Here is a 24,814-nt window from a genome sequence, read left to right as displayed (position 1 = left end):
GAGAAGTGTAAAGACGGGTGTAGAAAAGCAAATACAGGCTGAGAAGTGCGGAAAATTCCAGAGAAGGGCAAAGACAGACGGAGAAGTACAGAAAATAACAGAGAAGGGCAAAGACGTGCGGAGAAGGGCAAAGACATGCGGAGAAGGGCAAAGACATGCGGAGAAGGGCAAAGGCATGTGGAGAAGGGCAAAGACGGGCGGAGAAGGGCGAAGACGGGCGGAGAAGGGCAAAGACGGGCGGAGAAGGGCAAAGACGGGCGGAGAAGGGCAAAATGGGGCGGAGAAGGGAAAAAATGGGTGGAGAAGGGAAAAGACGGGCGGAGAAGTTCGGAAAACACCGGAGAAGGGGAAGGAATGGCAGAGAAGGGTAATGATGAGCGGAGAATTCAAAGCCAGGTTGAGAAGTGCGGAAAATACCGGAGAAGGGCAACAAGGGGCGGAGAAGTGCAAAGAGGGGCGGAGAAGGGCAAAGAGGGGCGGAGAAGGGCAAAGACGGGCGGAGAAGGGCAAAGACGGGCGGAGAAGGGCAAAGACAGGCGGAGAAGTTCAAAAAATACTGTGGAAGGGGAAATAATGTCAGAGAAGGGCAAAGACGAGCGGAGAATGCAAAGACGGGTTGAGAAGTGCGGAAAATATCGGAGAAGTGCAAGGACGGGCGGAGAAGTGTGAAAAATACCGGCAAAGGGCAAAGACGTGCAGAGAATATCGGAAAATACTGGAGAAGTGTAAAGACTGGCAGAGAAGTTCGGAAAATACCGGAGAAAGGCAAAGAGGGGCGTAGAAGGGCAAAGATGGGCGGACAAGGGCAAAGACGGGCGGAGAAGTGCAGAAAATAACGGAGAAGGACAAAGACGGGTGGAGAAGTGTAAACACAGGTGGAGAAGGGCATAGACAGGCGGAGAATTGCAAAGATAGGCGGAGAAGTGCAAAGATGGGCGGAGAAGGGCAAAGACGGGTGGAGAAGGGAAAATAGAGGTGGAGAAGGGAAAAGACGGGCGGAGAAGTTTGGAAAACACCGGAGAAGGGGAAGGAATGGCAGAGAAGGGCAATGATGAGCGGAGAATGCAAAGCCGGGTTGAGAAGTGCGGAAAATACCGGACAAGTGCAACGACGGGTAGAGAAGTGCAAAGAGCGGCTGAGAAATGCAAAGACGGGTGGAGAAGTGCAAAGACGGGTGGAGAAGGGCAAAGACGGGTGGAGAAGTGTGGAAAATAATGGAGAATGCCAAAGACAGGTGGATAAGAGCAATGACAGTCGGAGAACTGCAAAGAAGGGCGGAGAATTGTGGAAAATAACGGAGAAGGGCAAAGACGGGCAGAAAAGTGCAAGGAGGGGTGGAGAAGGGCAAGGACGGGCGGAGAAGGGCAAGGACATGAGGAGAAGTGCAAGGACAGGTGGAGAAGGGCAAGGACGGGCAGAGAAGGGCAAAAACCTGTGGAGAATGGCAAAGACGGGCGGAGAAGTTCGGAAACAATTGGAGAAGGGGAAAGAATGTAAGAGAAGGGCAATGATGAGCGGAGAATGCAAAGATGGGTTGAGAAGTGTGGAAAATACCGGAGAAGTGCAAAGACAGGCTGAGAGGTGCGAAAAATACCAGCGAAGGGCAAAGACGTGCAGAGAGTATCGGAAAATACCGAAGAAGGGTAAAGATAGGCAGGGAATTTTGGAAAATACCGGAGAAAGGCAAAGACGGGTGGAGAAGGGCAAAGACGGGTGTAGAAGGGCAAAGACGGGCGGAGAAGGGCAAAGACGGGCGGAGAAGGGCAAAGATGGGCGGAGAAGGGCAAAGATGGGCGGAGAAGGGCAAAGACGGGCGGAGAAGAGCAAAGAAGGGCGGAGAAGAGCAAAGACGGGTGGAGAGGTGCGGAAAAAAACGAAGAAGTGCAAGGACGGGCAGACAAGGGCAAAGATGCTGGAGAAGTGTGGAAAATCGCAGAGAAGGGCAAATACACACGGACAAGCGCAGAATATACCGGAGAAGTTCAAAGCCGGTTGGAGAAGAACAAAGACGGGCGGAGAAGTTTATAAAATACCGGAGAAATGCAAAGATAGGCAGAGAAATGCGGATATTACAGGAGAAGTGCAAAGATGGGCAAAGAAGGGCGGAAAATACCGGAGAAGGGCAAAGATGGGCGGAGAAGTTTGGAGAATACCGGAAAAGGTCAGAGACAGGCGGAAAATTGCCAAGACAGGCGGAGAAACAAGGAAAATACCGGAGACGGTCAAAGACAGGCGTAGAAGGGCAAAGATGGGCGGAGAAGGGCAAAGAGGGGTGGAGAAGTGTGGAAAATACCGGAGAAGAGCAAAGACGGTTGGAGAAGGGCAAAGACGAGCGGAGAAGGGCAAAGACGGGTGGAGAAGGGCAAAGACGGGCTGAGAAGGGCAAAGACGGTCGGAGAACGGCAAAGACGGGTGAAGAAGTGCGGAAAATAATGGAGAAGGGCAAAGACAGGTGGATAAGGGCAATGACATTCAGAGAAATGCAAAGAAGGGGAGAGAATTGCGGAAAATACCAGAGAAGTGTAAAGACGGGTGTAGAATAGCAAATACGGGCTGAGAAGTGCGGAAAATTCCGCAGAAGTGCAAAAACATGTGGAGAGGGGCAAAGACGGGCGGAGAAGGGCAAAGACGAGAGGAGAAGGGCAAAGACAGTTGGAGAAGGGAAAAAACAGGTGGAGAATGGAAAAGAGAGGTGGAGAAGTTCAGAAAACAGTGGAGAAGGGGAAGGACTGGCAGAGAAGGGCAATGATGAGCGGAGAACGCAAAGACGGGAGAAGTGCGGAAAATAGCGGAGAAGTGCAAAGACGGGCAGAGAAGTGTGAAAAATACCGGAGATAGGCAAAGATGGGTAGAGAAGTTTGAAGAATACCGGAAAAGGTCAGAGACAGGCGGAAAATTGCCAAGTCAGGTGGAGAAAAAGGACAATACCAGAGAAGGTCAAGAAAGGGCGTAGAAGGGCAAAGATGGGCGGAGAAGGGCAAAGACGTGGGAAGAAGTGCGGAAAATAACAGAGAAGGGCAAAGACAGGTGGATAAGGGCAATGACGGTCGGAGAAGTGCAAAGAAGTGCGGATAATTCCAGAAAATACAAGAGAAGGGCAAAGACGGATGTAGAAGGGCAAAAACGAGTGGAGAAGTGTGGAAAATACCGGAGAAGGGCAAGGACAGGCAGAGAAGAGCAAAGAGGTTTTGAGAAGGGCAAAGACAGGCGGAGAAGGGAAAAGATGAGAGGAGAAGGGTAATGATGGGTGGACAAGGGCAAAGACGGGCGGAGAAGAGCAAAGTAGGGCGGAGAATTGCGGAAATTACCAGAGAAGGGCAAAGACGTGCAGAGAATACCAGAAAATACTGGAGAAGTGTAAAGACAGGCGGAGAAGTTTGGAAAATACCGGAGAAAGGAAAAGACGGGCGGAGAATGGCAAAGACGGGCGGAGAAGTGCGGAAAATACCTGAGAAGGGCAAAGATGGGCGGAGAAGGGCAAAGAGGGGTGTGAAAGGCAAAGACGAGCAGAGAAATGTGGAAAATACTGGAGAAGTGCAAATAGGGGAGGAGAAATGCAAAGAGGGACGGAGAAGGGCAAAGATGGGCGGAGAAGGGTAAAGATGGGCGGACAAGGGCAAAGATGGGCGAAGAAGTGCGGAAAATAATGGAGAAGTGCAAAGACAGGTGGATAAGGGTAATGACGTTCCGAGAAGTGCAAAGAATGTTGAAGAATTGCGGAAAATACCAGAGAAGTGTAAAGACGGATGGAGAAGTGCAGAAAATACCAGAGAAGGGCAAAGACGTGCGGAGAAGGGCAAAGACGGGCGAAGAAGGGTAAAGATGAGAGGAGAAGGGCAAAGAAGGGCGGAGAAGAGAAAAAACGGGTGGAGAAGGGAAAAGACGGGCGGAGAAGTTCGGAAAATACCGGAGAAGGGGAAGGAATGGCAGAGAAGGCCAATGATGAGCGGAGAATGCAAAGCCGGGTTGAGAAGTGCGGAAAACACCGGAGAAGTTCAAAGACAGGTGGAGAAGTGCGGAAAATACTGGAGAAGGGCAAAGAGGGGCGGAGAAGGGCAAAGAAGGGCGGAGAAGGGCAAAGACGAGAGAATCACACAGAATCACAGAATCACAGAATAACCAGGTTGGAAGAGACCCACCGGATCACCGAGTCCAACCGTTCCTACCAAACACTAAACCATATCCCTCAGCACCTCGTCCACCCGTGCCTTAAACACCTCCAGGGAAGGTGACTCAACCACCTCCCTGGGCAGCCTGTTCCAGCGCCCAATGACCCTTTCTGTAAAGAATTTTTTCCTAACGTCTAGCCTAAACCTCCCCTGTCGGAGCTTGAGGCCATTCCCTCTTGTCCTGTCCCCTGTCACTTGGGAGAAGAGGCCAGCACCCTCCTCTCTACAACGTCCTTTCAGGTAGTTGTAGAGAGCAATGAGGTCACCCCTCAGCCTCCTCTTCTCCAGGCTAAACAACCCCAGCTCTCTCAGCCGCTCCTCATAAGGCCTGTTCTCCAGCCCTTTCACCAGCTTTGTTGCTCTTCTCTGTACTCTCTCCAGAGCCTCAACATCCTTCTTGTGGTGAGGGGCCCAGAACTGAACACAGGATTCGAGGAGCGGTCTCACCAGTGCCGAGTACAGAGGGAGGATAACCTCCCTGGACCTGCTGGTCACGCCGTTTCTGATACAAGCCAAGATGCCATTGGCCTTCTTGGCCACCTGGGCACACTGCTGGCTCATATTCAGTCGGCTGTCAACCAACACCCCCAGGTCCCTCTCCTCCAGGCAGCTTTCTAGACAGACTTCTCCCAGTCTGTAGCACTGCATAGGGTTGTTGTGCCCCAAGTGCAGGACCCGGCATTTGGCCTTGTTAAACCTCTTGCCATTGGACTCTGCCCAGCGGTCCAGCCTGTTCAGATCCCTTTGCAGAGCCTCCCGACCCTCCAGCAGATCGACACTTCCACCCAGCTTAGTGTCATCCGCAAACTTGCTAAGGGTGCATTCGATGCCTTCATCCAGGTCATTGATGAAGACATTGAACAGGGCTGGACCCAGCACTGAGCCCTGGGGAACCCCACTTGTCACTGGCCTCCAGCTGGATTTCACACCATTTACCACCACTCTCTGGGCCCGGCCATCCAACCAGTTTTCCACCCAGGAGAGTGTGCGCCTGTCCAGCCCAGAGGCTGACAGTTTCTCATGCAGAACGCTGTGAGAAACTGTGTCAAAGGCTTTGCTGAAGTCCAGGAAGACCACATCCACAGCCTTTCCCTCATCCAGCAGCCGAGTCACTTTGTCATAGAAGGCGATCAGGTTAGTCTGGCAAGACCTGCCTTTTGTGAACCCATGTTGACTGGGCCTGATCACCCGGTTCTCTTGCATGTGCTTCATGATAGCACTCAAGATCACCTGTTCCATGACTTTCCCTGGCACTGAGGTCAGACTGACAGGCCTGGAGTTTCCTGGGTCCTCCCTGCGGCCCTTTTTGTAGATGGGCACAACATCAGCCAGCCTCCAGTCCAGTGGGACTTCCCCAGTCTTCCAGGACTGTTGGAAGATGATGGAAAGGGGTTTGGCCAGCACATCCGCCAGCTCCTTCAGTACCCTAGGGTGAATCCCGTCCGGCCCCATAGACTTGTGACTGTCCAGTCGGGCTAGCAAGGCTCTGACCACCTCCTCTTGGATCATGGGAGCCTCATTTTGCTCCTCTAGCTCCTGGGTTTGTACACAGGCGGAACGACCCTCCTTACGACTAAAGACTGAGGCAAAGAAGGCATTAAGTACCTCAGCCTTTTCCTCATCCCCTGTTACTGTTGTCCCTTCTGTGTCCAATAGGGACTGTATGGTCTCCCTAGTCCGCCTTTTATTATTTATATATTTGTAGAAAGATTTTTTGTTATCTTTCACTGACTTGGCCAATCCAATTTCTAGCTGAGCCTTAGCCCTTCTGATTTTTTCCCTACACAATCTCACTTCCCTCCTGTAGTCCACCCAAGAGGCCTGTCCCTTCTTCCAGAGGCCATAAACATTTCTTTTCTTCTTGATATCCCTCAAGATCTCTCTATTCAACCAAGCTGGCTTTCTCCCCTGCCGGCTTTTTTTCCGGACCACGGGGATGGCTTTCTCCTGAGCTGCTAGGACCACCCCTTTGAAGAGCTCCCAGCCCTCCTGGGCTCCCTTGCCCTTGAGTACTGTCTCCCATGAGACTTCACCAACCAGCCTGCTGAAGAGATCAAAGTCTGCCCTCTGGAAATTTAATGTTACCGTCTTGCTAACCACCCTCTTCACTTCACCTAGAACAGAAAATTTTATAATCTCATGGTCGCTTAGTCCTAGGCGTCCACCTACCGCCACATCCCCTACAAGGCCTTCTCTGTTCACCAACAGGAGGTCCAGGAGGGCACCTTCCCTGGTTGGTTCATTCACCAACTGTGCAAGGAAGTTATCTCCTACGCACTCCAGGAACCTCCTAGACTGCTTCCTTTCTGCTGTGTTGTACACCCAGCAGATATCAGGCAGATTGAAGTCTCCCACCAGAACGAGAGGCATCGATCTAGAGATTAACCCCAGCTGTTTATAGAAGAGCTCATCAGCTGCTTCTCCTTGGTTGGGTGGTCTGTAACAGACTCCCATCACAAAATCTACCTTCTGGTGGGCTCCTCTGATTTTGACCCACAGGCACTCAACCTCCTCATCTCCACAATCCATCTCAGTGATGTCCAAGTCCTCCCTTACAAAGAGGGCTACCCCACCTCCTCTCCTACCCTTCCTGTCCCGCCTGAAAAGCTTATACCCCACCATAGTCGTACTCCAGTTATATGAGTCGTCCCACCACGTTTCCGTGATGGCAACAACATCATAGGCCCCTTGCCCTACGACAGCTTCCAGCTCTTCCTTCTTATTTCCCATGCTGCGTGCATTGGTGTAAATGCACTTCAGCTGAGCTGAAGGGTAATGATGGGCAGAAAAGGGCAAAGACGGGCAGAGAAGTGCAAATTAGGGCGGAGAATTGCGGAAATTGCCGGAGAAGGGCAAAGAAGGGCAAAGAAGTGCGAAAAATACCGGAGAAGTGCAAGGACGTGTGGAGAAGTGTGAAAAATACCGGCGAAGGGCAAAGACGTGCAGAGAATACCGGAAAATACTGGAGAAGTGTAAAGACAGGCGGAGAAGTTTGGAAAATACCGGAGAAAGGAAAAGACGGGCGGAGAATGGCAAAGACGGGCGGAGAAGTGCGGAAAATACCTGAGAAGGGCAAAGATGGGCGGAGAAGGGCAAAGAGGGGTGTGAAGGGCAAAGACGAGCAGAGAAATGTGGAAAATACTGGAGAAGTGCAAATAGGGGAGGAGAAATGCAAAGAGGGACGGAGAAGGGCAAAGATGGGCGGAGAAGGGTAAAGATGGGCGGACAAGGGCAAAGATGGGCGAAGAAGTGCGGAAAATAATGGAGAAGTGCAAAGACAGGTGGATAAGGGTAATGACGTTCCGAGAAGTGCAAAGAATGTTGAAGAATTGCGGAAAATACCAGAGAAGTGTAAAGACGGATGGAGAAGTGCAGAAAATACCAGAGAAGGGCAAAGACGTGTGGAGAAGGGCAAAGACGTGTGGAGAAGGGCAAAGACGGGCGAAGAAGGGTAAAGATGAGAGGAGAAGGGCAAAGAAGGGCGGAGAAGAGAAAAAACAGGTGGAGAAGGGAAAAGATGGGCGGAGAAGTTCGGAAAATACCGGAGAAGGGGAAGGAATGGCAGAGAAGGCCAATGATGAGCGGAGAATGCAAAGCCGGGTTGAGAAGTGCGGAAAACACCGGAGAAGTTCAAAGACGGGTGGAGAAGTGCGGAAAATACTGGAGAAGGGCAAAGAGGGGCGGAGAAGGGCAAAGAAGGGCGGAGAAGGGCAAAGAAGGGCGGAGAAGGGCAAAGAAGGGCGGAGAAGGGCAAAGACGAGAGAAGAAGGGTAATGATGGGCAGAAAAGGGCAAAGACGGGCAGAGAAGTGCAAATTAGGGCGGAGAATTGCGGAAATTGCCGGAGAAGGGCAAAGAAGGGCAAAGAAGTGCGAAAAATACCGGAGAAGTGCAAGGACGTGCGGAGAAGTGTGAAAAATACCGGCGAAGGGCAAAGACGTGCAGAGAATATCGGAAAATACCAGAGAAGGGTAAAGACAAGCAGGGAAGTTCAGAAAATACCGGAGAAAGGAAATGACGAGCAGATAAGGGCAAAGGCGGATGTAGAAATGTTGAAAATACCGGAGAAGGGCAAAGACAGGCGGAGAAGGGTACACACAGGCGGAGAAGTGCAAAGATGGGCGGAGAAGGGAAAGATGGGCGGAGAAGGGCAAAGACGGGTGAAGAAGGGCAAAGACGGGCGAAGAAGTGTGGAAAATAATGGAGAAGTGCAAAGACAGGTGGATAAGGGCAATGACGTTTGGAGAAGTGCAAAGAATGTTGGAGAATTGCGGAAAATACCAGAGAAGTGTAAAGACGGGCGTAGAAAAGCAAATACAGGCTGAGAATGGCGGAAAATTCCGGAGAAGTGCAAAGACGGACGGAGAAGTGCAGAAAATACCAGAGAAGGGCATAGACATGCGGAGAAGGGATATGACGTGCCAAGAAAGGCAACGACGGGCGGAGAAGTTCAAAGAAGGGCGGAGAAGGGCAAAGATGGACGGAGAATGTCAAAGACGAGAGGAGAAAGGCAATTACGGGCGGAGAAGTGCAGAAAATGCCAGAGAAGGGCAAAGACGTGCGGAGAAGGGCAAAGACGGGCGTAGAAGGGCAAAGATAAGAGGAGAAGGGCAAAGACGGGCGGAGAAGTGAAAAAACGGGTGGAGAAGGGAAAAGACGGGCGGAGAAGTGGGAAAAATACCGGGAAGGGAAAAATGGGCAGGAAGGGCAAAGACGGGCGGAGAAGTGCGGAAAATACCGGAGAAGGGTAAAGATGGGTGGAGAAGGACAAAGAGGGACGGAGAAGGGCAAATTCGGGTGTAGAAGGGCAAAGACGTGCGGAGAAGGGAAAAGATGGGCGAAGAAGTACAAAGACAGACGGAGAAGTTTGAAAAATACCGGAAAAGTTCAAAGACAGGCAGAAAAGGGCAAAGACAGTCAGAGAAACACGGAAAATACCGGAGAAGTTCAAAGACGGGCTTAGAAAGGCAAAGAAGGAAGGAGAAGGGAAAAGATGGGTGGAGAAATGCGGAAAATACCGGAGTAGTGAAAGACAGACGGAGAAGTTTAAAGACAGGCGGAGAAGGGCAAGGATGGGCGGACAAGTGCAAAGAGGTTTAGACAAGGGCAAGGACAGCCTGAGAAATCCGGAGAATACTGGAGAAGTGCAAAGACAGGCGGAGAAGGGCAAAGACAGATGGAGTAGAGCAAAGACGGGCGGAGAAGGGCAAAGACGGTCAGAGAAGCGCGGAGAGTACCGGAGAAGGGCAAAGACTGGCGGACAAGAGCAAAGACAGGTTGAGAAGGAAAAAGACGGGCAGAGAAGTGTGGAGAATACCAGAGAAGGGCAAAGACGGGCGGAGAAGGGAAAAGCCGGGCGGAGAAGGGAAAAGCCGGGCGGAGAAGCGCAAAGCCGGGCGGAGAAGCGCAAAGACGGGCGGAGAAGGGCAAAGACGGGCGGAGAAGGGAAAAGCCGGGCGGAGAAGGGAAAAGCCGAGCCTTCAGCCCTCCTAGAGGGAACAGGGTTCGTTCCCAACTGCCTGGTAACTGGATCAGTTGACACCAGAGTGCCTGCATCTCCCTTAACACCCCGAGGTGTGTTCTCCCCCACTTTTTGTGCGGTGAGGTACTGGTGGTCCTCGCCCGCGCACCCTCTCCCAATCACCAATTCCCCACATCCAGGCTCATTCCTGTCTAGCCTGGGCTCAACCCCCTCCCCCTTCACATCTAGTTTAAAGCTCGATTTATGAGCTTGGCTAGGTTACTGGCAAGGGCTTTAGCCCCCCTAGGAGACCCATGCGTCACGCCCTTAGCGAGAAAGCCTGGGGGTGCATGACCCCCCCCATGATCAAAAAAACCAAAGCCCCTCTCCTCGCACCAGGCTCGGAGCCAGGTATTAATCGAATTCTTCCTCCTGGCTTCCCCCTCCTCTCTATTTAGCATTGGGATGGAGCAGAATACTACTTGTGCCCCAGAGCCCTCCATCACTTTCCCAAGTGCCCTGAAGCCATTCTTGATGGCTTTGGCCTTTTTGTTTGTTAGGTCATCATTACCAGTTTGGACTACTATCAAAGGATAGTAGTCCGTCTCGTGAACCAGGGAAGGAAGTTTTCTTGCTACCTCCTTCCCTGATGCACCTGGCAAGCAGCAGACCTCTCTGTGGAGCGGGTCCGGTCTGCAGATGGGTCCCTCCGTTCCTTTTAGGAGGGAGTCTTCGATATGGTCTGTCTATTGTGAAATCGTCATTTATAATTTCTTTGTCATCTGTATCATCTCTGTCATAATTGTCTATTGTGACATCATTATAATAACTCTGCCCTCTGTGTTGTCTCTGTCTTCTGTGACATGGTTGTCATTTATAATGTCTGTGTCTTTAGTGTCGTCTGTGTCTATTGTGAAATCCTTGTCATTTATAATGCCCGTGTCGTCTGTGTCTATAGTGACATCATTGTCATTTACAATGTCTGTGTCGTCTATGTCTATTGTGATATCATTTTCATTAATAATGTCTGTTTCGTTTGTGTCGTCTTTGTCTACTGTGACATAATTGTCATTTATAATGTCTGTATTGTTTGTGTCTATTTTGTCAACGTTGTCATTTCTAATGTCTGTGTCTTCTGTATCGTCTGTGTCTATGTTGAACATAATTGTCATTCATGTCTCTGTCGTCTGTATCATTTGTGTCTTCTGTGTCTTCTGTGTCTATTGTGACATCATTTTCATTGATAACGTCTGTGTTATCTGTGTTGTCTGTGTCCTTTGTGTGGTCTGTGGCATCTGTTTCTATTTTGAAATCATTGTCATTTATAATGTCTCTCTTGTCTTTTAAAACTTTGTCATCTGTGCTGTCTGTGTCTATTGTGACATCATTCTCATTTATAATGTCTGTGTCGTCTGTGTCTATTATGAAATCATTATCATTTTTAATGTCTGTGTAATCTGTGTCGTCTGTGTGTATTTTGACATCATTGTCATTTATGTCTTTGTCGTCTGTGTCTTCTGTGTCTATTGTGACATCATTATCGTTTGTAATGTCTGTGTCATCTTTGTCTATGGTAACATCGTTGTCATTTAAAATGTCTTTGTCATCTGTGTCTATTGTGACATCATTGTTATTTATAATGTCTGTGTCTATAGTGACATCACAGTCAATTATAATGTCTCTCTCGTCTGTGTCGTCTGTGTCAATTGTGATATCTCTGTCATTTATAGTGTCTGTGTCATCTGTGTCCTCTGTTTCTATTCTGACATAATATTAATTTACAATATCTGTGTCATCTCTGTAGTCTCTGTCGTCTGAAGTCTGTGTCTATTGTGACATCCTTGTCATTTATAATGTCTCTTTCTTCTGTGTCGTCTCTGTCATCTTTGTCTTCTGTGTATAATTTGACACGTTTGTCATTATAATGTCTGTGTTGTCTGTTGTCTGTGTCTGTTTTGAAATTTTTGTCATTTATAATGTCTGTGACGTCTCTGTTTATTGTGACATCATTGTCATGTTTAATGTCTGTGTCGTCTGTGTCTATTGTGAAATCTATTTCTTTTATAATGTCTGTGTGGTCCGTGTCGTCTGTGTCTATTGTGACATCATTGTCATTTATAATGTCTGTGTCTGTTTCGTCTGTGTCTATTTTGGCATCATTGTCATGTATAATATCTGTCGTCTGTGTCTATTGTGACATCATTGTCATTTATAATGTCTGTGTCGTCTGTGTCGTCTGTGTCGTCCATGTCTATTGTGACATCATTTTAATTTATAATGACTTTGTCATCTGTACTGTCAATGTCTATTGCGACGTCAATGTCTTTTATAGTGTTTGTGTTTTTTGTGTCATCTCTGTCGTCTCTATCGTCTGTGTCTATTGTGATATCGTTGTCATTTTTAGTGTCTGTGTCATGTGTGTCATCTGTGTGTCTTGTCACATCATTGCCATTTATAATGTCTGTGTCGTCGGTGTCTATTTTGAACTCATTGTCATTTATAATATCAGTGTCATCTGTGTCGTCTATGTCTATTTTGATATCACTGTCATTTATAATGTCTGTGTCGTCTGACTTCTTTGTATCTATTGTGATATCATTGTCATTTATAATGACAGTTTTGTCTGTCATCTGTATGTATTTTGTCATCACTGTCATTTATAATGTCTGTGTTTTCTGTGTCTATTGTGACATCATTTTCATTTCTAATGTCTATGTCGTCTGTGTCTATTTTGACCTCATTGTTATTTATAATGTCTGTGTCGTCTGTGTCGTTTTTGTCGTCTTTTTCTACTGTGACGTCATTGTCATTTATAATGTCTGTGTCTTCTTTGTTGTGACATCATTTTCAATTATAATGTCTATGTCGTCTTTGTCGTCTGTGTAATCTTTGTCTATTTTGGCATCATTGTCATTTTTAATGTCTGTGTCGTCTGTGTCTATTTTGACATCAATTTCATATATAATATCTCTGTGGTCTGTGTCTTCTGTGTCTATTGTGACATTATAGTCATTTATAATGTCTGTGTTGTCTGTGTCTATTATGACATCATTGTCATTTATAAGGTCTGTGTCTATTGTGACATCGTTTTAATTTATAATGTCTGTGTCTTCTGGGTCTTCTGTGTTATCTGTGTCTATTGTGACATCATTGTCATTTATAATGTCTGTGTCGTCTCTGTCTATTGTGAAAACAATTTCATTTATAATGGTGTGACGTCAGTGTTGTCTGTGTCGTCTGTGTCTATTGAGACATCATTTTCATTTATAATGTCTGTATCGTCTGTATCGTTTGTGTCTTTTGTAACATCATTTTCATTTATAATGTTTGTGTTGTCTCTGTCGTCTGTTTCTATTTAGATGTCATTGTCATTTATAATATCTGTTTCGTCTTTGTCTATTGTGACATCATTGCCATTTACACTGTGTCATCTGTGTATTGTGACATCATCGTCATTAATAATATCTGTGTCGTTGGTGTCATCTGAGACGCTTTTGTCTATTGTGATATTGTTGTCATTTATAATGATATTTTTGTCTGTGTCGTCTGTGTCAATTTTGACCTAATTCTTCTTTTTAATTTCTGTGTCGTCTGTGTCTATTGTGACATCATTTTCATTTATAATGTCTGTGTCGTCTTTGTCTATTTTGAAATCATTGTTATTTATAATGTCTGTGTTGTCTGTGTCGTTTTTGTCGTCTTTTTCTGTTGTGACATCATTGTCATTTATAATGTCTGTGTCTTCTTTGTTGTGACATCATTTTCAATTATAATGTCTGTGTCGTCTTTGTCGTCTGTGTAATCTTTGTCTATTTTGGCATCACTGTCATTTATAATGTCTGTGTCTTCTGTGTCGTCTGTGTCTATTGTGACATCATTGTCATTTATAGTATCTCTGTGGTCTGTGTTGTTTTTGTCTATTGTGACATTATAATCATTTATAATGTCTGTGTCGTCTGTGTCGTCTGGTCTATTGTGACATCATTGTCATTTATAACGTCTGTGTCGACTGTCTATTGTGACATCATTGTCATTTATAATGTCTGTGTCGTCTGTATCATTTTTATTTTTTTATATAATTTTCATTTACAATGTCTGTGTCATATGTGTCGTCTTTGACTATTGTGACATCACTGTCATTTATCAAGTCTGTGTCGTCTATGTCAGCTGTGTCTATTGTGACATCTTTTTCATTTAGAATGTCTGTCGTCTGTGTCGTCTGTGTCTATTTTGACATCACTGTAATTTATAATATCTGTGTCTTCTAGATTTTGACATAATTTTCATGTATGATGTCTGAGTCTTCTGTATCTTCTGTATGTTTTTTTAACATAATTGTCATTTATTACGTCTTTGTCTTCTGTTTCTGTTGTGACATCATTGGCATTTATAATATCTGTGTCTTTTGTGTCATTTGTGTCATCTGTGTCGTCTGTCTATTGTGAAATCATTTCCATTTATAAAGTCTATGTCGTCTCTGTCGTCTGTATCTATTGTAACATCATTGTCATTTATAATGTCTGTCATCTGTTTCTGTTGTGATATCATTGTCATTTATAATGTTTCTGTGTCTTCTGTGGCCTCATTTTTATTTAGAATTACTGTTGTCTGTGTCGTCTCTATCGTCTGTATCGTCTGTGTCTATTGTGGAATCTTTGTCATTTATAATGTCTCTTTTGTCTGTGTCATCTCTGTCGTCTTTGTCTATTGTGACGTCATTTTTATTTATAATGTCTGCATCGTATGTGTCGTCTATGTATATTGTGACATCATTTTCATTTATAATATCTGTGTCCTTTGGGTCGTCTGTGTCGTCTGTGTCTATTGTGACATCATTGTCGTTTATAATATCTGTTGTCTGTGTCATCTGTCTAGTCTTTGTCTATTGTGACATCATTGTAGTTTATAGTGTCTGTGTCATCTGAGTCTATGTCTATCGTGACGTTATTGTCATTTATAATGTCTGTGTCTTCTGTGTCTATTGAGACATCTTTTTCATTTATAATGTCTATGTCATCTGTGTCTATTTTGATATCATTTTAATTTATAAATTCTGTGTCGTCTGTGTCTATTGTGACATATTGTGTAGGGAAAAAATCAGAAGGGCTAAGGCTCAGCTAGAAATCAGATTGGCCAAGTCTGTGAAAGAGAACAAAATATCTTTCTACAAACATATACATAATAAAAGGAGGATTAGGGAGACCACACAGTCCCTATTGGACGCAGAAGAACAACAGTGACTGGGGATGAGGAAAATGCTGAGGTACTTAATGCCTTCTTTGCCTCAGTCTTTATTTGTAAGGAGGGTCATTCCGTCTGTGTACAAACCCAGGAGCTGGAGGAGCAGAATGAGGCTCCCGTGATCCAAGAGGAGGTGGTCAGAGCCTTGCTAGCCCGACTAGACACTCACAAGTCTATGGCGCCGGACGGGATTCACCCAAGGGTATTGAAGGAGCTGGCAGATGTGCTGGCCAAACCTCTTTCCATCATCTTCCAACAGTCCTGGCTGACTGGGGAAGTCCCACTGGACTGGAGGCTGGCTGATGTTGTGCCCATCTACAAGAAGGGTCGCAGGAAGGACCCAGGAAACTCCAGGCCTGTCAGTCTGACCTCAGTGCCAGGGAAAGTCATGGAGCAGGTGATCTTGAGTGCTATCATGAAGCACATGCAAGAGAACTGGGTGATCAGGTCCAGTCAACATGGGTTCACAAAAGGTAGGTCTTGCCAAACTAACCTGATTGCCTTCTATGACAAAGTGACTCGGCTGCTGGATGAGGGAAAGGCTGTGGATGTGGTCTTCCTGGACTTCAGTAAAGCCTTTGACACAGTTTCTCACAGCATTCTGCTTGAGAAACTGTCAGCCTCTGGCCTGGACAGGCACACGCTCTCCTGGGTGGAAAACTGATTGGAAGGCCGGGACCAGAGAGTGGTGGTAAATGGTGTGAAATCCAGCTGGAGGCCAGTGACATCTTGGCTTGTATCAGAAACAGCGTAACCAGCAGGTCCAGGGAGGAGGTTCTCCCTCTGTAGTCGGCACTGGTGAGACCGCTCCTCGAATCCTGTGTTCCGTTCTGGGCCCCTCACCACAAGAAGGATGTTGAGGCTCTGGAGCGAGTCCAGAGAAAAGCAACAAAGCTGGTGAGGGGGCTGGAGAGCAGGTCTTACGAGGAGCGGCTGAAAGAGCTGGGGTTGTTTAGCCTGGAGAAGAGGATGCTGAGGGGAGGCCTCATTGCTCTCTCCAACTACCTGAAAGGAGGTTGTAGAGAGGAGGGTGCTCTTCTTCCAAGTGACAGGGGACAGGACAAGAGGGAATGGCCTCAAGCTCAGCCAGGGGAGATTTAAGCTGGGCGTTAGGAAAAAGTTCTTCACAGAAAGGGTCATTGGTCCCTGGCAGAGGCTGCCCAGGGAGGTGGTTGAGTCACCTTCCCTGGAGGTGTTTAGGGCACGGGTGGACGAGGTGCTAAGAGGCATGGTATAGTGTTTGATAGGAATGGTTGGACTCGATGATCCATGATGACTCTTTTGTCTGTGTCTATTGTGACATCATTGTCATTTATAATGTCTGTGTCGTCTGTGTAGTCTGTGTCGTTGTCTTTTTTGGAATCATTCTCTTTTATAATGTCTGTGTCGTCTGTGTCTATTCTGATATGATTGTCATTTTTAATGTCTGTGTCATCTGTTTCTAATGTAACATCATTGTCATTTATAATGTCTGTGTGGTCTGTGTTGTCTACGTCTATTATGACATCATTGTAATTTATAATGTCTGTGTAGTCTGTGTCTATTGTGACATCATTGCCATTTATAGTGTCTGAGGTCTCTGTCGTCTTTGTATTCTGTGTCATCTCTATCTATTGTGACATCATTTTCTTTTATAATGACTGTCATCTGTGCCATCTGTTTCTCCTGTGACATCATTGTCATTTATAGGATATGTATTGTCTGTGTCTCATGTGACATCATTGTCATTAACGATGTGTCGTCTATGTCGTCTATGTCTATTGTGACATCATTGTCATTTATAATGTCTGTGTCGTCTGTGACTATTAGAACATCATTTTCATTTATAATGTCTGTGTCAACTGTATCGTCTGTGTCTATTGTGACATAATTTTCATTTATAATGTCTGTGTCGTCTGTGTCTGTTGTGTCTATTGTGACATCATTGTCATTTATAATGTCTTTTTCTTCTGTGTCGTCTGTGTACATTGAGGCATTATTGTCATTTAAAAAGTCTTTGTTGTCTGTGTCTATTGTGACATCTTCGTTATTTATAATGTCTGTGTCGTCTGTGTTTCTGTGTCTGTTATGACATCATAGACATTTATAATGCCTGTGTCATCTGCGTCGTCTGTGTCTATTGTGGCATCATTGTCAATAATAATATCTCTGTCGTCTGTGTCGTCGGTGTCTATTATGACATCTTTGACGTTTATAATATCCGTGTCGTCTGTGTATATTGTGACATTATTGTCCTTTTAAATATCTTTGTCTTCTCTGTCTGTTTTGACTTAAGTGTAATATATAATGACTGTGTAATCTGTGTCATCTGTGTCTATTGTGATACCATTGTCATTTATACTATCTGTGTCGTCTGTATCCTCTTTGTCCTCTGTGTTTACTGTGTCAACTGTGACATCACTTTCACTTATAATGTCTGTGTCATCTGTGTCGTCTTAGTCGTCTATGTCTATCGTGGAGAAGGACAAAGAGGGACGGAGAAGGGCAAATTCGGGTGTAGAAGGGCAAAGACGTGCAGAGAAGGGAAAAGATGGGCGAAGAAGTACAAAGACAGACGGAGAAGTTTGAAAAATACCGGAAAAGTTCAAAGACAGGCAGAAAAGGGCAAAGACAGTCAGAGAAACACGGAAAATACCGGAGAAGTTCAAAGACGGGCTTAGAAAGGCAAAGAAGGAAGGAGAAGGGAAAAGATGGGTGGAGAAATGCGGAAAATACCGGAGTAGTGAAAGACAGACGGAGAAGTTTAAAGACAGGCGGAGAAGGGCAAGGATGGGCGGACAAGTGCAAAGAGGTTTAGACAAGGGCAAGGACAGCCTGAGAAATCCGGAGAATACTGGAGAAGTGCAAAGACAGGCGGAGAAGGGCAAAGACAGATGGAGTAGAGCAAAGACGGGCGGAGAAGGGCAAAGACGGTCAGAGAAGCGCGGAGAGTACCGGAGAAGGGCAAAGACTGGCGGACAAGAGCAAAGACAGGTTGAGAAGGAAAAAGACGGGCAGAGAAGTGTGGAGAATACCAGAGAAGGGCAAAGACGGGCGGAGAAGGGCAAAGCCGGGCGGAGAAGGGAAAAGCTGGGCGGAGAAGGGAAAAGCCGGGCGGAGAAGCGCAAAGCCGGGCGGAGAAGCGCAAAGACGGGCGGAGAAGGGCAAAGAAGGGCGGACAATTACAAAGGCGGGCGGACAATTACAAAGAAGTGCGGACAAGGGCAAAGATGGGCGGAGAAGGGCTAAAACGGTCTGACAAGGGCAAAAACGGGCGGACAAGAACAAAGACGGGGGAGAAGGGCAAAGTCGGGCGGAGAAGAGCAAAGACGGGCGGAGAAGGGCAATAACAGGTGGACAAGGGAAAATATTGGTGGACAAGGGCAAAGAGGGTCGGACAAGGGCAAAGAGGGTCGGACAAGGGCAAAGAGGTTCGGACAAGGGCATAGACGGGCGGAGAAGAGCAAAGACGGGCGGAGAAGGGCAAAGACGGGCAGAGAATTGCAAAGACAGTGGGAGAAGTGAAAAAACGGTCAGAGAAGTGCAGAGAGTACCAGAGAAGTGCAAAGACGGACGGACAAGGGCAAAGACAAGTTGAAAGGGCAAAGATGGGCAGAGAAGTTCAGAGAATACCAGAGAACTGCAAAGACAGGTGGAGAAGCGCAAAGACTGGCGGAGAAATGCTAAGTCGGGCGGAGAAGAGCAAAGACAAGCGGAGAAGGGCTAAAACGGTCGGAGAAGTGTGAAGAATAACAAAGAAGGGCAAAGAGAGGCGGAGAAGGACAAAGTCGGGTGGAGAAGAGCAAAGACGGGCGCAGAAGCGCAAAGACGGGAGGAGAAGGGCAAAGACGGGGGGAGAAGGGCAAAGACGGGGGGAGAAGGGCAAAGACGGGGGGAGAAGGGCAAAGACGGGGGGAGAAGGGCAAAGACGGGGGGAGAAGGGCAAAGACGGCGGTAGAAGGGCAAAGACGGACAGAGAAGCGCAAAGACGGGTGGAGAAGCGCAAAGACAGGCGGAGAAGCGCAAAGTCAAGTGGAGAAGTGCAAAGACATACGGAGAATGGTAAAGACGGGTGGAGAAGTGCAAAGACGGGTGGAGAAGTGCAAAGACGGGTGGAGAAGTGCAAAGACGGGTGGAGAAGTGCAAAGATGGGTGGAGAATTGTGGAGAGTACCGGAGAATGGCAAAGATGGGTGGAGAAAGGCAAAGTCGGTCAGAGAACGGCAAAGAAGTGCTGAGAGTGGCAAAGACGGGCAGAGAAGGGCAAAGACAGGTGGAGTAGGGTAAAGACGGACGGAGAAGGGCAAAGACAGGCTGACAAGGGCAAAGACGGGCGGAGAATTGTGGAGAGCATTGGAGAAGGGCAAAGACGGGCGGAGAATGGCAATGTCGGGCAAAGAAAGGCAGATGACACAGACGACACAGACGTTATAAATGACAATGAGGTCAAAATAGAAACAGAAGACACAGAGGACGTTGACGACACATACAACAAGACATTATAAATGAAAATGATGTGACAATATACACAGACGACACAAACGACACAGACAACACAGACAACAAGGACGACACAGGCATTATTTATGACAATGATGTCACAATAGACACTGCTGACGCAGACGACACAGACGACAAAGACATTATAAATAAAAATGATGTCACAATAGACACAGACGACACAGACTACATAGACGACACATAGGACACAGACGACAAAGACATGATAAAGACAATGATGTCACAATAGACACAGACGACAGATATTATAAATGACAATGATGTCAAAATAGACACTGGTGACACAATACACAGACAAAGACATTATAAATGACAATGATGTCACAATAGACACAGATGACACAGTATACACAGGCGACAGAGACATAATTTATGACAAACATTTCACAATAGGAACTAACGACACAGACAACACAGACATTATAAATGAAAATGATGTCACAATAGACACAGACGAGAGACGAAACAGATGACACAGACCACACAGAAATCATTATGACAATGATGTCACAATAGACACAGACAACACAGATGACAGAGACGACAAAGACATTATAAATTACAATGACGTCACAATAGACACAGACGAAAGAGATGACAGAGACTTTATAAATGACAATGATGCCACAATAGACACAGATGACACAGACAACTCAGAGGACAGAGACGACATATGCAAAAAAGACATTATTAAAGAAAATGATGTCACAATAGACACAGACGACACATACATTATAAATGACAATGATGTCACAATAGACACAGACAAAAGAGATAACAGAGACGACACAGACATTACAAATGGTAATGATGTAATAAGACATTACCATTACAAATGGTAATGATGGTAATAAGACAAAAAAAATTTATAAATGACAACTATGTCACAATAGACACAGACGATACAGTCTTTATAAATCACAATGGTGTCAGAATAGACACATGGGACACAGACATTATATATGACAATTATGTCACAATAGATAGAGACGACACAGACGGCACATACATTATAAATGACAATGATGTCAAGATAGACAGAGACGACAGAAAACACAGACATTATAAATGAAAATTATGTCACTATAGACACAGATGACACAGACATTATAAAGGACAACGGTGCCAAAATAGGCAAAGACGTCACTGACTACACAGACACTAAAATTGACAAGTCACAATAGACACAGATGACACAGATATTATAAATGACAATTTTTTAACAATGAAACAGACGACATAGACATTATACATGACAATGATATCACAATAGACATAGATGACACAGACGTTATAAATGCAAATGGTTTCACAGTAGACACAAACGACAAAGAAATTATAATTGACACTGCTGTCACCATAGACACAGATGACACAGATAATATAAATTGAAATGCTGTCACAATAGACACCGACGACACAGACACAGAAGTCACAGACATTATAAATGACATCGATGTCACAATGGACACAGACGACATAGACAACACAGACATTATAAATGACAATGATGTCAAAATAGACACAGACGACAGAGAGGACACAGACATTATAAATGACAATGCTTACACAGACGACACAGACATTATAAATCAAAATGATGTCACAATATACAGAGATGACACAGACGACACAGACATTAAAATGACAATGATGTCACAATTGACACAGATGTCACAGAGGATACAGAGCACACAGAAAACAGACGACACAGATATTATAAATGACAATGATGTTCAAAATATACATAGATGACACAGGCGACACAGACATTATAAATGACAATGATGTCACAATAGACAAAGATGACACAGACGACACAGGCATTATAAATTACAAAATGTCACAATACACACAGACGTCACAAACGACACAGATATTAAAAATGACAATGATGTCACAATAGACACAGATGACAAAGACGACACAGACCTTATAAATCACAATGATTACACAGACGACACAGACGAGAAAGACATTATAAATGAAAATGATATCACAATAGACACAGACGACAGAGACATTATAAATAACAATCATGTCAAAAAAAAGACACAGACGAGACAGATGAAACAGACACCATAAAAGACAATGATATCACAATAAACAAAGACGACACAGTCGACACAGACTTTATAAATGACAATGATGTAACAATAGCCACAGACGACAAAGACGACACAGACATTATAAATGAAAATGATGTCAAAATAAACTCAGACGACACAGACATTATAAATGACAATGATGTCAAAATAGACGCAGACGACACAGACAACACAGACATTATAAATGAAATTGATGTCACAAGAGACAAAGACAACAGAGATGACACAGACATTATAAATGACACTGATGTCACCAGAGACACAGACGACAGAGACGACACAGACATGTTAATAAACAGTGATACCACAAAAGATACAGACAACAGATGACACAGAAGACATAGAGGAAACAGACGACAGAGACGTTATAAATGAAAATGATGTCACGATAGACATAGACGACTAAGACGACACAGATGACACAGACATTATAAGTGAAAGTGATGTCACAGTTGACACAGTAAACACAGAGGACAAAGAGGATACAGACGACACAGATAGTATAAATGACAATGGTATCACAATAGACACAGATGACACAGATTACACAGTCATTATATATTACACTTAAGTCAAAACAGACAGAGAAGACAAAGATATTTAAAAGGACAATAATGTCACAATATACACAGACGACACGGATATTATAAACGTCAAAGATGTCATAATAGACACCGACGACACAGACGACAGAGATATTATTATTGACAATGATGCCACAATAGACACAGACGACGCAGATGACACAGGCATTATAAATGTCTATGATGTCATAACAGACACAGAAACACAGACGACACAGACATTATAAATAACGAAGATGTCACAATAGACACAGACAACAAAGACTTTTTAAATGACAATAATGCCTCAATGTACACAGACGACACAGAAGAAAAAGACATTATAAATGACAATGATGTCACAATAGACACAACAGACACAGACGACACAGACATTATAAATGAAAATTATGTCACAATAGACACAGACGATACAGTTGACACAGACATTATAAATGAAAATGATGTTCTAATAGTCACAGACGACACAGACATTATAAATGACAATGATGTCACAATAGACATAGACGACATAGACGACACATCGTTAATGACAATGATGTCACATGAGACACAGACAATACATATCCTATAAATGACAATGATGTCACAGGAGAAACAGATGGCACAGATGACAGTCATTATAAAAGAAAATGATGTCACAATAGATAGAGATGACACAGAATACAAAGACGACAGAGACCTCAGACACTATAAATGGCAATGATGTCACAATAGACACAGACTACACAGACATTATAAATTACAATGATGTCATAATAGACGTAGACAACACAGACCACACAGACATTATAAATGACAATGATGTTACATTAGAAACAGATGACACAGACATTAAAAATGACAATCATATCAGAATAGACACAGACGACACAGACATTATAAAAGAGAATGATTCCAAAAAAGACAACGACACAGACTACACAGACGACACAGACATTATAAATGACAATGATGTCACAATAGACACAGACAAAAGAGTCATCATGGATCATCGAGTCCAACCATTCCTATCAAACACTATACCATGCCTCTTAGCACCTCGTCCACCCGTGCCCTAAACACCTCCAGGGAAGGTGACTCAACCACCTCCCTGGGCAGCCTCTGCCAGGGACCAATGACCCTTTCTGTGAAGAACTTTTTCCTAACGCCCAGCTTAAATCTCCCCTGGCTGAGCTTGAGGCCATTCCCTCTTGTCCTGTCCCCTGTCACTTGGAAGAAGAGCACCCTCCTCTCTACAACCTCCTTTCAGGTAGTTGGAGAGAGCAATGAGGCCTCCCCTCAGCATCCTCTTCTCCAGGCTAAACAACCCCAGCTCTTTCAGCCGCTCCTCGTAAGACCTGCTCTCCAGCCCCCTCACCAGCTTTGTTGCTTTTCTCTGGACTCGCTCCAGAGCCTCAACATCCTTCTTGTGGTGAGGGGCCCAGAACGGAACACAGGATTCGAGGAGCGGTCTCACCAGTGCCGACTACAGAGGGAGAACCTCCTCCCTGGACCTGCTGGTTACGCTGTTTCTGATACAAGCCAAGATGTCACTGGCCTCCAGCTGGATTTCACACCATTTACCACCACTCTCTGGTCCCGGCCTTCCAATCAGTTTTCCACCCAGGAGAGCGTGTGCCTGTCCAGGCCAGAGGCTGACAGTTTCTCAAGCAGAATGCTGTGAGAAACTGTGTCAAAGGCTTTACTGAAGTCCAGGAAGACCACATCCACAGCCTTTCCCTCATCCAGCAGCCGAGTCACTTTGTCATAGAAGGCAATCAGGTTAGTTTGGCAAGACCTACCTTTTGTGAACCCATGTTGACTGGACCTGATCACCCAGTTCTCTTGCATGTGCTTCATGATAGCACTCAAGATCACCTGCTCCATGACTTTCCCTGGCACTGAGGTCAGACTGACAGGCCTGGAGTTTCCTGGGTCCTTCCTGCGACCCTTCTTGTAGATGGGCACAACATCAGCCAGCCTCCAGTCCAGTGGGACTTCCCCAGTCAGCCAGGACTGTTGGAAGATGATGGAAAGGGGTTTGGCCAGCACATCTGCCAGCTCCTTCAATACCCTTGGGTGAATCCCGTCCGGCGCCATAGACTTGTGAGTGTCTAGTCGGGCTAGCAAGGCTCTGACCACCTCCTCTTGGATCACGGGAGCCTCATTATGCTCCTCCAGCTCCTGGGTTTGTACACAGACGGAATGACCCTCCTTACAAATAAAGACTGAGGCAAAGAAGGCATTAAGTACCTCAGCATTTTCCTCATCCCCAGTCACTGTTGTTCTTCTGCGTCCAATAGGGACTGTGTGGTCTCCCTAATCCTCCTTTTATTATGTATATGTTTGTAGAAAGATATTTTGTTCTCTTTCACAGACTTGGCCAATCTGATTTCTAGCTGAGCCTTAGCCCTTCTGATTTTTTCCCTACACAATATGTCACAATAGACACAGACGACACAGAATTTATAAATTAAAATGATATCAAAATAGACACAGATGACATAGACATTATAAATGAAAAAGATGTCTCAATAGACACAGAAGACACAGACATTATAAATGACAATAACGTCACGATAGACATAGACTCAGATGACACAGACACTATAAACTACAATGATGTCACAATAGACAAAGACTAGACAGATGACACAGACAACAGATATTATAAACGACAATGATGTCACAATAGACACAGACGACACAGACGACCCAAAGGACACAGATATTATAAATGAAAATGATGTCACAATATACATAGACGACAC

This window comes from Phaenicophaeus curvirostris (genome assembly GCF_032191515.1).
Source record: "Phaenicophaeus curvirostris isolate KB17595 chromosome W unlocalized genomic scaffold, BPBGC_Pcur_1.0 scaffold_35, whole genome shotgun sequence".
In the NCBI taxonomy this organism is placed as follows: domain Eukaryota; kingdom Metazoa; phylum Chordata; class Aves; order Cuculiformes; family Cuculidae; genus Phaenicophaeus; species Phaenicophaeus curvirostris.
Note: the sequence above shows the minus strand (reverse complement) of the source record.